This window comes from Telmatherina bonti (assembly GCF_933228915.1).
Source record: "Telmatherina bonti genome assembly, chromosome: 12".
In the NCBI taxonomy this organism is placed as follows: domain Eukaryota; kingdom Metazoa; phylum Chordata; class Actinopteri; order Atheriniformes; family Telmatherinidae; genus Telmatherina; species Telmatherina bonti.
Genome location: NC_136610.1, coordinates 17,662,085 through 17,674,869, shown reverse-complemented (window position 1 = coordinate 17,674,869; position 12,785 = coordinate 17,662,085).

Genomic DNA, 12,785 nt, shown 5'->3' with positions numbered 1-12,785 from the left:
TATCGATAAGAGCAGGTTCACACTAAGCACGTGACAAATGTGAGAGAGTCTGGAGGAGTCGAGGAGAATGTTTTGCTATCTGCAACATCCTCCAGCATGACCTGTTTGGCAGTAGGTCTGTGATGGTCTGAGAAGGCATATCTTTGTAAGGCCACACAGATCTCCATGTGCTAGCCAGAAGTACCCAGACTGCCATTAGGCACTGGGATGAGAACCTCAGGCCCATTGTCAGACCATGTGATGCTGCAGTGGGACCTGGGTTCATTCTGATGCAGTTCCTAGATGGTGAAGGCTGTGATGCTATGGGCTGGCTTGCCTTTCACCAGACCTGAATCCTGTCAAGCACCTCTGGGACATCATGTCTTGCTCCATCAACCACCATCAATCACACAACAGACTGTCAAGGGGTTGAATGAAGCCCTGATCCAGGTTTTGGAGAATATCTCTCAGGAATACACCTCATAATGCCCAGGCGTTGTATGGAGAGCATACAGGCACATGGAAGCCACACAAATAACTGAAGCTCATTTCGAATTGTCTTGAGGAATTTCCACAGAAGTTGGGTGAGCATTTTATCCGATCTTTCCACTTTCATTTTGAGTAAGATTCCCAATCCAGACGTCTATGGGTTGATAATTTTGATTCTCCTTTGACCATTCTTAAATGTAGGTACAGAACCTACCAAGATAAATGGCAGACATTATTAAGTTAGTTCAGCATCTGCCTAACAGAAAGCTTTTGTTTATATCTGCCAAAATTTAGAGTCCTTGAAGTGTGAATGAACTTGCCTCAATTAAAACTTTAAAATAAAAATGTTATATTCCTAGTAGGAGTTCGGGGCATATTCCTCGGTTTCAGTCAAAGTTTTAGGTTTGCTTTGTTTTGTGTTGTTTTTATTTATTCTTATTTAGTAATAAGCCAGTTCACTGAATTGTTTTAAAAGCATGCAGCTCCTGGCTGAAGAGTTTGGACTTGCATAGCATTCTTCGAAGTGTCCGATTTTCTCTTGAACATGATATACCACCACTCTAAGCACAGAGCATCAAGACTTCTGCAGCATCCTGCAAAAAGGGATGTCTAAACTTACACATACTGCACATAGGAAACTATGTATATATATATATATATATATATATATATATATATATATATATATATATATATATATATATATATATTTTTTTTTTTTTTTTTTTTTTTTTTTTTTTTTTAAAAATATCTATTGATGCTCTGTGCTTGGAGTGGTGGTATATCATGTTAGTTTTCCATCTCATGGTTGGATGGGACGTTGTTATGTAGTCACATTCTCATGTACCTGCATTGTAAAACCATCAGGGGTTACAGTGAAAGCTTTTGCAGGTCTTACCTTCTGTTTATACAGAACACTAGCATGAGACATATTTGTGTATTGTCAACATCAATAATCGGACAGACTATTCGTATATCAGCACAGTTGCCATATGCGACTGTTATATAATATACACAGCCAGTCAAAAATCTGGACACACTTCTCCATTAGAATTAAAGGGGAAGTGTGTCGAAACTTTTGCCTGGTACTGTAGTTTAGATGGAACATATCTTGTTTTCTTCTTTTCATAATCATCTCACAGTTGTTTAACGTCTGTGTGCTTTCTTTCCTTTATTTGCAAACTTTGGTATTAAAGTAACATTTTATATCTTATTCAGCAGAATGAGATATAATGGCATAAACTATCAGTCAAAGGTTTGGACACACTTTCCCATTAAATCCAATGGGAAAGTGTGTTCAAACTTTTGAGTGTAACTGTATATCATAGTAACATATTTATATGATAAAATTGTAATAGATGAAGTAGTTTCAGCGCTGTAGACCCCCATCACAGCTAAAGTTAATTCTCATACAGCCATGATTTTTCTTCAGAAGTTCTCCATTCACCTTTTCTTCACCTCAAGATATTTGAAGTTGAAGAAAGTAGCTTTAAATAAGATTAAAAGGGTTGTGTATTTAGTTTTAACGCTTTCGTTGTTCCCTGGCAATCTGTTTTTGTGTCTGTCAGTCACTTGTGTATACTGTAACTGTGGCATTTTCGTCCGAGGCACACCCAGAAACCCCTGATGGTAAAACGGGCTGAAGTTTTCTGTACTCTGAGATGTGATTGTTGGCCGGTTGTTCAGTAAGAGTGGAGGACAAATCAGCTTGACAGAACTTCATCCAGCCCACAGACTTTGATACACATGAATTACTCAAAGTTTGGAAGTGAAGAGACAGCAGACAATATTAATTTATTGTGAAAGTCAAAAGAAAATCCTTAAATCATTAAAGAGGAATGACTATTAAAGGAAAATAGCATCCGTCTTAAAATTTTAGACATTACTTTAGTGGTTGAAAATGCCATTTCAAGAGAGGTTTATACTGTTCTTATATTAATGTTTTAAAAAAAAATGTTCTCAAGATTTTATGCATTTAAATATTTGCATTCTTTCCATTATTTGAAATTAAGTTCATGACCAGATTTAATTTGAATTTTACAGCATACCCTAAAGGATTTTTTTTAAAGCAGGGCTGTAAGTCACTAGTAAATGATCTAAGAAACCAGTTTTTACTTTTGCAAGCTTACCTCACCCTCCAACAGATTTTGATTTTAGCTAAATAAGATTTTAAGACCAAATACTACCCACAATGACTTGTCAAGACAGATAGCTTTTGCAGTGCAGAAGGAAAAAAAGAGAAAAGAAACGCATACTTATTTCCAAGTGACAAAACTGGTTTGTTTTTTTTTGTTTTGTTTTTTTTTTTGTTTTGTTTTTTTTTTCTCATTCAACTGGAGGCTTTAAATGATTTCTGCAGACATTAAGGTCATATCACTCCCACAGCATGTTTGGGGCTGATGTCAGCTTTAAAATGTGGTGGAAAAGTGAAAATGAAGCAAAAAAGTCAAACTGAATGTGGGAGGTTTCCACACAACCAAAGTGTTGCATAACACCACTTGGGCTGCATTGTCTTAAATCCCCCGGTGACACATGAAACTTGGATATATAGTTCTATTAATCAAACCTGGGTTGACACGCTGTAAGGGTTACTGTATAAAGCGCCATGTCTGCAGAACAATGGATATCACTGACTTTTAAACATGCACAAGACCTCCTTACGAATATAAAACAGGATAAATAAATATGCAAGAGCATACTCAGAAATCTGCACTTAAGATTAAGTTGGATAGTAGACCAGATGTCTGTAGAAATAGGAATTTATTAACTTTCTGCTTTTGTTATTTTGTGAAGGTAAAATTTACTTTGCAGATAGCACGGGAACATTCCCAAAAAATTTCTGAAGTCTCATAAACCTGCAATATTGTACTAATAGAAGCAAAATGCTTTTATACACAAAACAGTACACAGCTATTAGCAGGACATTTACAACCTTTTTTTTAAAAAAAAAAAACAAAAAACCTATTCACTCTTGGTTTTTTCAGAAAGCCAGCCTGGACAATCACCAAGCGCTTCTGGGGGCCCTGTGTGTTTAGGGGACCAACAGCTTTTTCACAGTCCTGAAATCCTGTGAAACTCAAAACCACAGCAACAGCAAATACCAGAAAAACGATCAGGTTTGTGCATGAGCTTTGCAGACCAGATGAAACATCTGATTCCTGACTTAAGTTACCAGATAAATAGCCACGTGCCATGGTGGGGTTTGAAAAGTTGTAGATTTTTGTTTTGCATCGAAAGATCATGAGTCACTATAAAGCAATATCGTTATCAGTTAATCAATTGTCATTAATACACCACTTGACAGTTGATTGGACAAACCCTGTTGTATCGAAGGGCTTCAAACAACTAGAAAAGCACACCATACATCCTAACATTGGCTTCATTTTATGATAGATTTAGTGAGTATGACTGTTTTAGTCCATTGCATTTGACATTGATCTTAAATTTGTATGTAAAAATATGTGTGGGCATGTGGGGGAAAATAAAAAGCATTATATATTCTTTTCCTCAGTAAAAGCATTTCTGATCACCAGTTTAAACCAAATATCAGCAATAAGCCTTCAGAGTTCATCTTTTTATTACCCTGTCGTCTTTCTTGCCATGTTTTTTAGTGTTCAGCTCTTATTTGGCAAGTTTTGTTCAACTCCCAAATTCTTTAAGATTTTGTTGTGATAAGTTTAATGGTGTTCATTAAAATAGTCAGGAGTTTTCACTTTGTTTCTGTAACCCAATCCAAACCTATAATTCCCCCAAACTTTCCACTGGCTTATACAGGAAAGTGTTTTCGGTCTTCTCTGTCTTGCTTGTGATGTTGAAAGTTTCTCCTGCATAAAAGGCATTTTGTATGTTAACGTTAAAAACGCCATGAAAGCAGCGTGAAACCAACTTGATATTTAAGTTTTTTTCATAATGCTGTCTTTTTAAAGATCTAAGTCAGTATTAAAAACAAAGTTATACACTGCATTAAACATGTCTTTATTTCCACTCCTGAGACAATGACCACATTGAAAAGCATTTATGTAACAGTTCAACAAGAAGAGACTTCACCAGTAAAAGAGATAAAATGGTTTATTGAAACATGAACAAAGTTTTGGTGCAGACTCAGACTCCATGGCAGCGAGACTGAGTCAGCTCCTGACTGAGCCTTCAGGTGGTGGGCGCCTGAACCCGCCACACCGAAATCTTCTGGTGGTAAGAAAAGGCAGAGTGGTGGTGCTGGGTTGGGGGGGCACTTTTCCAATCCTGTACAGAATATAAATGACTGAATTATTTTTCACAAGGTTTTCACAAATATCTTAACCCTTTATCAGGCAAGTGACTATTTTTGATCACTTTGTTTTCTTTCATTTTCAGCATAAAACCTATCTTGTTTTTTTTTGGTTTTTTTAGAATTTAACAACAGAATGGAGGTCTTGGTTCATACCAGGAGGACAATTTTAGGTTAAAATTTCTAATTTCAACGTATTTCATTGAGTGCTCTATAAAGTGGTTAAATATTTTAATTATTAACAACTTATTAACAGCTGGTTTTTTTTGTGAAAAAAAAAGCCTTATATTTTCATTATGAGGTTACTGCAATGCCATAACCTCCGTCTAAACCTCTTCCTATGACGTCTTGAGAAAATAACAAGGTCTTTACTTTGTTTACATAGGTGTGAATAGTTATTATTGCACAGTATCTGTGTTAATGTCTTTGCCAGACTGAGTCTCTCAGAATTCTGTTTTGATAAAATAAGAGTGATGGATGGGAAAAGCCATGACTAAAATTCTGACCTTTTGGGAAGTTCTTTATTGACTTTTTTTCATTAATTGTCTTAGAAACCAACAATATTAATAATCTGTAAACCTCAGCTGCTGCTTAATTATGTTTGCTTAACTTTGACATCGCTGGAAGAATATATTGTGGATATGAGATGCATGTTATTTGCATCGTTAGTGGAACAGCAGGGATTTGTTTAAATCTGCTCCCAAGACACTTTGTAATCACTGTTGTAATAAGCCTGATTTAATTACCTTAGGGGATATTAATGCCTCATATTCTGTGTAACTTAACCCAAGATATCTTTCATTTTACACTCTTACAGAAACACTGCACAGTCTCACATCATATTGTGGTGGTTACTGTCTGTGGTTATGAATGAAAACATGGCCTGTCCATTGTATTGCATGTATGTTTGTTTTATAATAGCAGAAAGCTTAATTGACAGAACAATTTTAAATGTAGAAATCCACTTTTAAGAGTCTGAAAAGGCCGAAATCTTAACTTTTTCACTTTTAAATTAAAGTGATTCTGCTTCAAATTAATCATAGTCACATAACCTGGTTGAGGAAGTCTTTATTTAGGTTAAATAATCCTTAATCTTCTTCTCACAAAAGCAAGATTTATATATACACGATGCAGGCCAGATGTGTAGTGAGTCAGTCGGTGATCAGTTACAGCTGAGTTGTTGGATCGGCCTCTGTTCTGATGAATGGAAAGTTTGGCAACACACAGCTTCACTAAATTCTGGGTATAATAAAAGGAAACCTGTACAAGGTGTGTGAAATCTGCCATTATAACACTATTATTCAAGTACTTCTGTGAAATGCTAGTTTAATTCTGTATGTGCAGTCATCTCCATTAGCCTTTACCCTCCAAGGGATGTGAAGGAGTTGCCTCTCCAACAGCTTCCTGGATCAGCATTTGGAAAGAAAAAAAAAAAGTCTGTTATTAATTTGTGATGGAATGACGCACTGCCACATGAACCTGATTTATTCTTGACCTATTCCTAGAAGAAAGCTGGAAGGAACTCCTTATGTGTTTAAACACAATACTGGAACTAATGCAGATGTCTAAGTGTTTCGTGGAAATACGCTGGTTGGGGTTAAACAATGTGGCCTATTTTTTTCTTTCCATAAAGGTTAGATTATAAAAGGTCTGTTGAAACAGTGTCTTTTGTGGTGTATGAGCTGAGCTGCACTCAAGAAAATGGAGTATCTAAGATAGCTTAAAACCTATAGATTTTAGGGAAGATGGTTGCGATTTAAAATTGTATTTGGAATTTAATTTTCTTTATGAATAGTAGAGGAAAGTCTAAATAAAAAGCTGTTTTGTTTCAAACATGCTTCATCCTTCAGAGTGGATTTCCTCATTTTTCTGCAATGGTGTGAGAGACTGGTAAGAAGATTTGATAAGCAGCACTGGCAGTGAAAGTTCAGCAAACTCTGATGCGATAAGAAAGCAGTGAAATCTGAATAAGACAATAATGAAAACAAATTAAACCCCAAAATGTGTAACATGTATAACTAAATGAATACCATCTATTGTTCCAGTGACATGCAAATGTTTAATAAAAAAAACAGGACTTTTAAGCCGTAATGCCCAAGCCTAAATCACAGAACGCAGAAAGAATCTTAAAGGAATAGAAACAACTGTAGCAAAACATGTGGTTAGAGCGGTTCCTATATATCCTTAAGTGTGTTTGAATGTAGTCCTACCTGTGTGTTTTTCCATGTGTGTGTTTATGGGAACCACATGGCATCTGTCAAGTATCGGCTCCTCCCACCTCCACACATGTGGGCAGAAGAAAAAACACAGAAAACCCCTGAAACTTAACTGTAGAAACTGGGTCAGCACCTTCACAAATTTTCTAGGAAAAAACACAGACACCACACATTATGGAAAAAAAATGTAAAAACGTGACCAGAGCTCCAGCTGAAAAATGTATACTCTCAATTGAAAAACACTGACTTTAACTCTTTTTTTTTTCTAGGGTAAAAGGCTTTTTTTTTCCCTTTTTTTAAATCTTTTATTCCAAGTCTTTATATGAATCATACATCTTTGTCCTCACATCTGATTTCTGTGGTTTGAGTGCAGTTATCGTCCAGCAGTCTATTTTTCATATTAACCATAGCACAGTGATTCCAGCGTTGTATGCATCCAACAAAACCCATTTGGCCAAGGATAACTACACAATCTACTTTTACAGATCCAGCTGAGGAATTACAGTTGCCTTGTGAAAACCATATTAAATTACGCTTTTCCAAAGCAGATTTCCAACTCCTGCATTATTGTGAGCAAGAACCACTTCAGTGATATATACACATATATATGTATATAAATTGTTATTAAATATTAGACATTTGGAATATACTTTCTTTCATTCATTAGGATAAAGTTGGCCTACCAAAGTAGCCAATGAAGTTGGCAACTTTCAGGCAGCAGCCTGCATTTACAAGCACGTGTCTGGTGTTTATTAAGCATCAGACATTTTTCTTGGCAGGGCTCAAGGGCCTATAAAACTATATGTGGACCCATTGCACACAAACTGACTACTGAAAGAAATCCTAATGGAAATCTTGCATTTAGTGGGATACTCAGCTGAATACCTTGCGTTCTCTGTCTTAGTCATTTCAAGATAGATGTTGTATTCCATCACATTTGTAATGAATAAAGATTATCTGCCTGGTTTATTCTGAGGTGCCTGATCAAGGGGAGAGCAGAACATACATCAGTGGAAAACCTTAGAGAAGGAAAGCCTGAGAGAGAGAAAGAAAGGGGAGATGTAAAAAGGAAGTGTGAAAATACACCTATTTTCCATGCCCATCATAGACTGGCTAGCTTGTTAAAACTATAGCACAACCTAACACACACAGTTCTAGTCTAGTAATGTGTAATTGAGTGAGAATTTTACCTGGCAAACAAACAGGAAGTTAATCTTAGCTGCTTTTTTTGTGTATCACTAAGGGCAAGTAGCAGGTGCTGTTTGTTAAATCAGATTGCTTAAAATGACACAGAATATAAGTTTGAATCATGAAATTGAGAATTCTTTTTTCCCCAAATCCTGGTTACATCCAGTCATATTTTGTCTAACAGAAGAACTGTGTTGTCATTGTCAGCTTAAATCAGGGGTAGGCAACTCCGGTGCTCGAGTGCCGTGGACCTGCAGAAGTTAGTTTCCCTGCTGCAGCACACCTGATTCAAATCAATGAATCAATGGCTAATTAGCAGACTTGTGCAGAGTTTGATGTCAAGCTCTGCACAAGTCTGTTAATTAAGTCTGATGTGTGCCAGGTGTGTTGCAGCTAAGAAACTCCTATTATTTGCAGGACTGTGGCACTCGAGGACCAGAGTTGCCTACCTGTTACGACCCCCAATGGAGTTTGTCCAGGGGTACAAATGGGTGGCAATATTAACAAAAAAAACAGGAAGATGCACAAAAATGAAGGCTTTATTTAGGACCCACTTGTCCCTAAAAAGCATCAAGAGTCACAGACAAAAGCCAAAACAAACCTAACAACAAAAGCACAAACCAAAGCTGGCACCAACCCAGCTACAATCACAAAAATGTTCACAAACAGTCAACCTCATTCAGTGTCAGTGAATGGGTGGGAAGCTGTGGCACCAAGGGTCAACCAAACACAGCTGCCACAAATGAAAAGTTGTTGACAGCCTTTATTCTGGTGCTCAGCAGAAGGTCCGGCCAATCAAGGGTAGGTGGGCGTGTGGGCGACCAATCAGCATCCAGCACATCAGTCTGAGGGCAGTGCCAGGAAGAAAACCAGGTGTATCCAATCTCCTAGGTGATGATGATGATTTGAATGGTGATCAGCTAGATGACAGGCCATGGGCCGTAACACTACCCCTGGCTTGAATGTTTGGGTTTAGGACACTTTGGTTAAAGCAATGTTTCTCAAATCCGGTCCTCAGGACCCCCTGCCCTGCATGTTTTATAGGCAACCCTACCTCAACACACCTGAATGAAATAAAAGGGCATGTTAACAGGCTGCAAAGAACTTGATCAGGAAGTTCAATAATCCAACTCGGGTGCTTTGGAGGTGGATCATGTCTAAACATACAGGCAGGGGGGCCTGAGGACTGGCTTTGAGAAACACTGAGTTAAAGCAACTGGCTTGTTTGAGAAGGAAAACCTCTCTGTTAAGAGAACATGGCAGTACAGATTAGGTTTGCAGAGTTGCTTCTGAAAAAAACCACAAGACTCAAGAACAATGACTGTTATATTGATGTGACCAAATTATTTGGCAACAATGAGCAGCTGTAAAGTGGACCATTAACTGATTTGTAAACCAAATTACAATAGAGTCAATATGAGGAGTCAGTCATCTGCTAGAACTTGGCTTGAACTGGGGTCATGCAACATGACAATGATCCCAAGCCTTACAGGAAGCTTGCAGTGGAAATAGGGAAAAAAAAAACTAAATTTGCAAATGCCCAACCAAAGTATGTGCAATCACAAGCGCTTAAAATGACCTCATTTTACAACATTGTAAAGGTCATGTTTTTTGTTATGTCTACATAGATCATAGAATTACAGAATAGACTTTTCTCATGCTAAAACACAAATTCAGTGTACAAAAAAAAAGATTACTCAGCTAGTTTGAGGTTTTTTTTTTTAACTAAATGTTAGTTATGATATACAGTTATGGTCACTTTATGAAGTACACCTGTTCAATGGCTTTGTAACAGAAATAGCCAATAAGAGTATATGGTCAAGATGACTCACTGGAGTTGAAAGTGAGGGTTTAAGTAAGCTGGAACATGGCATGGTTGTTGATACCAGGGACTGGGTGTTTTAGAAACTGCTGATCTATTTGGGTTTTGACACATAACTGTCTCTAGGGTTTACAGAGGATAAGAGAAAATATTCAGTCAGCAGCAGTTGTCTGAATGCCTTGATGATGTCAGAGGAGAATAGGCAGACTGGTTAAAGATGACAGATAGGAAAAAATTGTAATATCTTAAGGCAGATGGGCTACAGCCACAAAGACCACACACATCAGCTGAGAAAGGAAATTAAGCCTACACTGCACATGGTGAAAGCCTGTTGCCCAGTTTGAGTCTCAATCTCAGCTGCAACATCCAGATGGGTGGGTCAGAAATAGTGCGAGCAACATGAAAGTATGTATCCAACATGCCTTCTATTAACCATTTAGGCCGATGGTTACAGGGAGATCTGGGAGGAAATATTTCCCCCTTAGTCAACTTAACATTGTTAAACACCACAGCCTACCTGAGTATTGTGTATTGACCCCCTTTATCTCTTCTTATGACTGTTTCCAGCAGGATAATGCCAAAAGTCACAAAGCTTAGATCTTCTCAAACTGCTTTCTTGAACATGGTCGTCAGTTCAATATCCTCAGATTCTAATTCAATAGAGTCAACAGTCAAAGCCTCAAGGATATCCTGTGTTCTTTTAGGGACCCCCTTAGGGTCCAGGGATCTCAGGTTGGGAGCCACTGCAATAGAGAACCTTTGGGATGTGGTGGATCATGGCACATCACAGATATGCCATGATGAAGAATCTGAATAAGTTGGAGCAACTGTGTGATGCTACCATGTCAGTGTGGGGGGGAATCTCTGAGGAATGTTTCCAACATCTTGTTAAAACTATACCATGAAGAATTAAGAAAGTCCAGTCAGCAAAATGGTGTCCAGTCAGATACTGGAAAGGTGTGCCTAATGGTGGATGGTGAGTGTATATACCTACTGCCATATGAGACACAAGTAGATGTGAGTGACTCATAAAGTCAAATTAATTTTAATATGGAATAAACTCATTTGAGACCTTAGAGAGTTGGAAGAAAACTGCTTTTCAAGACAAACACACAGTCGCTGGTTGTTTAAACAGAACAAGAAATGCATTCAGAAATGGTGATCTTTAGGTTTATAGTCTATAGTGTTATTAATGTGTATATTTATATGTATATTTAGGATATAAATTAGGATATTATTATTTAGGACTGTTCATTTGCAGAATTATTTTATTTAACCTGTGAATGTTTTGTGTCATTCATTGTTTAAATATGACCACACTGTCCTCCTTGAACTCTGTAACACAGGACAGTGCTGCAACATAGATACATGTTAAGTGCCTTGCCAAAGGACGGCTTAATGATATTTCCTGAGCATGGAGAGTGTCAGTAATTCAAACATCTTTGCTTCATATTTGCAGTTTCTTCAAATGAAAAAAATCTCTCAAATCTACAACCTCAGTCAGTATTCATTTTAGAGGATGGTACTTGGAGCACTCATGGTTTTGTGCTGCATCTCCAACCATTGAATTGTAAGTCTGGTGGTCTTTAGGTTTAATTTTCCACTTACTGCCTGCCTGAAGGGTTCAGCAGCCTCCTGAGAGCTTCTCTTCCCCTTTGTGCCCTTTAGAAGTCTCCATGTTAGTTGAGTAAAACATGCCCTCTGCCTGTTTTTGTCTCTTTTTTTATTTTAACTGCATCTGGTTCCCATCCTGCTTCCTGAGGTTTAAATTAAACCATCCTGAGTTTCCAGCTGCTGGAAAGCCCGTTCCAGTGATTGTAACCCTGAATGGATGAACCAGAGACAGAGGAAAGGACAAGGAGAAAATATGAGTATGATGGAGATATTTAAGGGCATGCTGGGAGCAAACTAGAGTTCAGAGCAAGAGAGATTCAAAGACAAGAGGGTAGCAAATGTGTCCTGCAAGAAGATGGCATAACTTAGTACCTGATAGAGTTCTTGGAACAACATTAATTCCTACAGTGGAATAATAGACTTGGCTCCCACTAAGCCTTTAAACTGTTTCAGCAGTTAATTTGTTCCAAATTAGTTCAGCTAGTGTGTGCGTGTGTGTGTGTGTGTGTGTGTGTGTGTGTGTGCGTGTGTGTGTGTGTGTGTAGTGGCATCCATAAAACTGAACATTTAGCATGTTTTTGCTGTTGCTCTTTCTAATGACCTCTAATAACCGTAGGCCACATTTTGTTGTGAATGTTTGCATTTTTCTTTTTCTTTTTCTTTTATTAATTGTTCTGCTTTCCAAGTTGGATTTTCTCATGGTCTTAATATGCAAATATCCAAACGGAATGATGGTTGTACAAATTAAAACTTAACTTGACTTAATTGCTTCCAGCAATTTTGATTCTCTTTTACATTCTTTCTTTCTTTTTCCTGTAGATATTTAATGATTTATTTATTTATTCATTGTTTTTATTCTCATTTCTAGTGTATAGTCACTATTCCCACAGGTATTCTGTCTATCCGGTTAATTGTACAAGGTTTGAGTTAATGACAAAATATCTAACATTGTTTGCTCAAAGTTTTCTATTTGACCAACCACTTCTTCAGTAAGTATTGACATTTACAGTTCTGATGTGAAACAAGTTCACAATGCAATGCTCATCCCTGAGCAAGTGTACAGAAGTGTGGAGATTGTGACCTTTATATGTTGCTTAAACAAAGCTGAAAGCATATTCTGGTTGCAACTCATTTGTAGAGCATATTTTGCATCTTTCCTCTGCAGGATGACTGTTACAGATCTGCTAGTGACATCTAGTGGAAAAACATT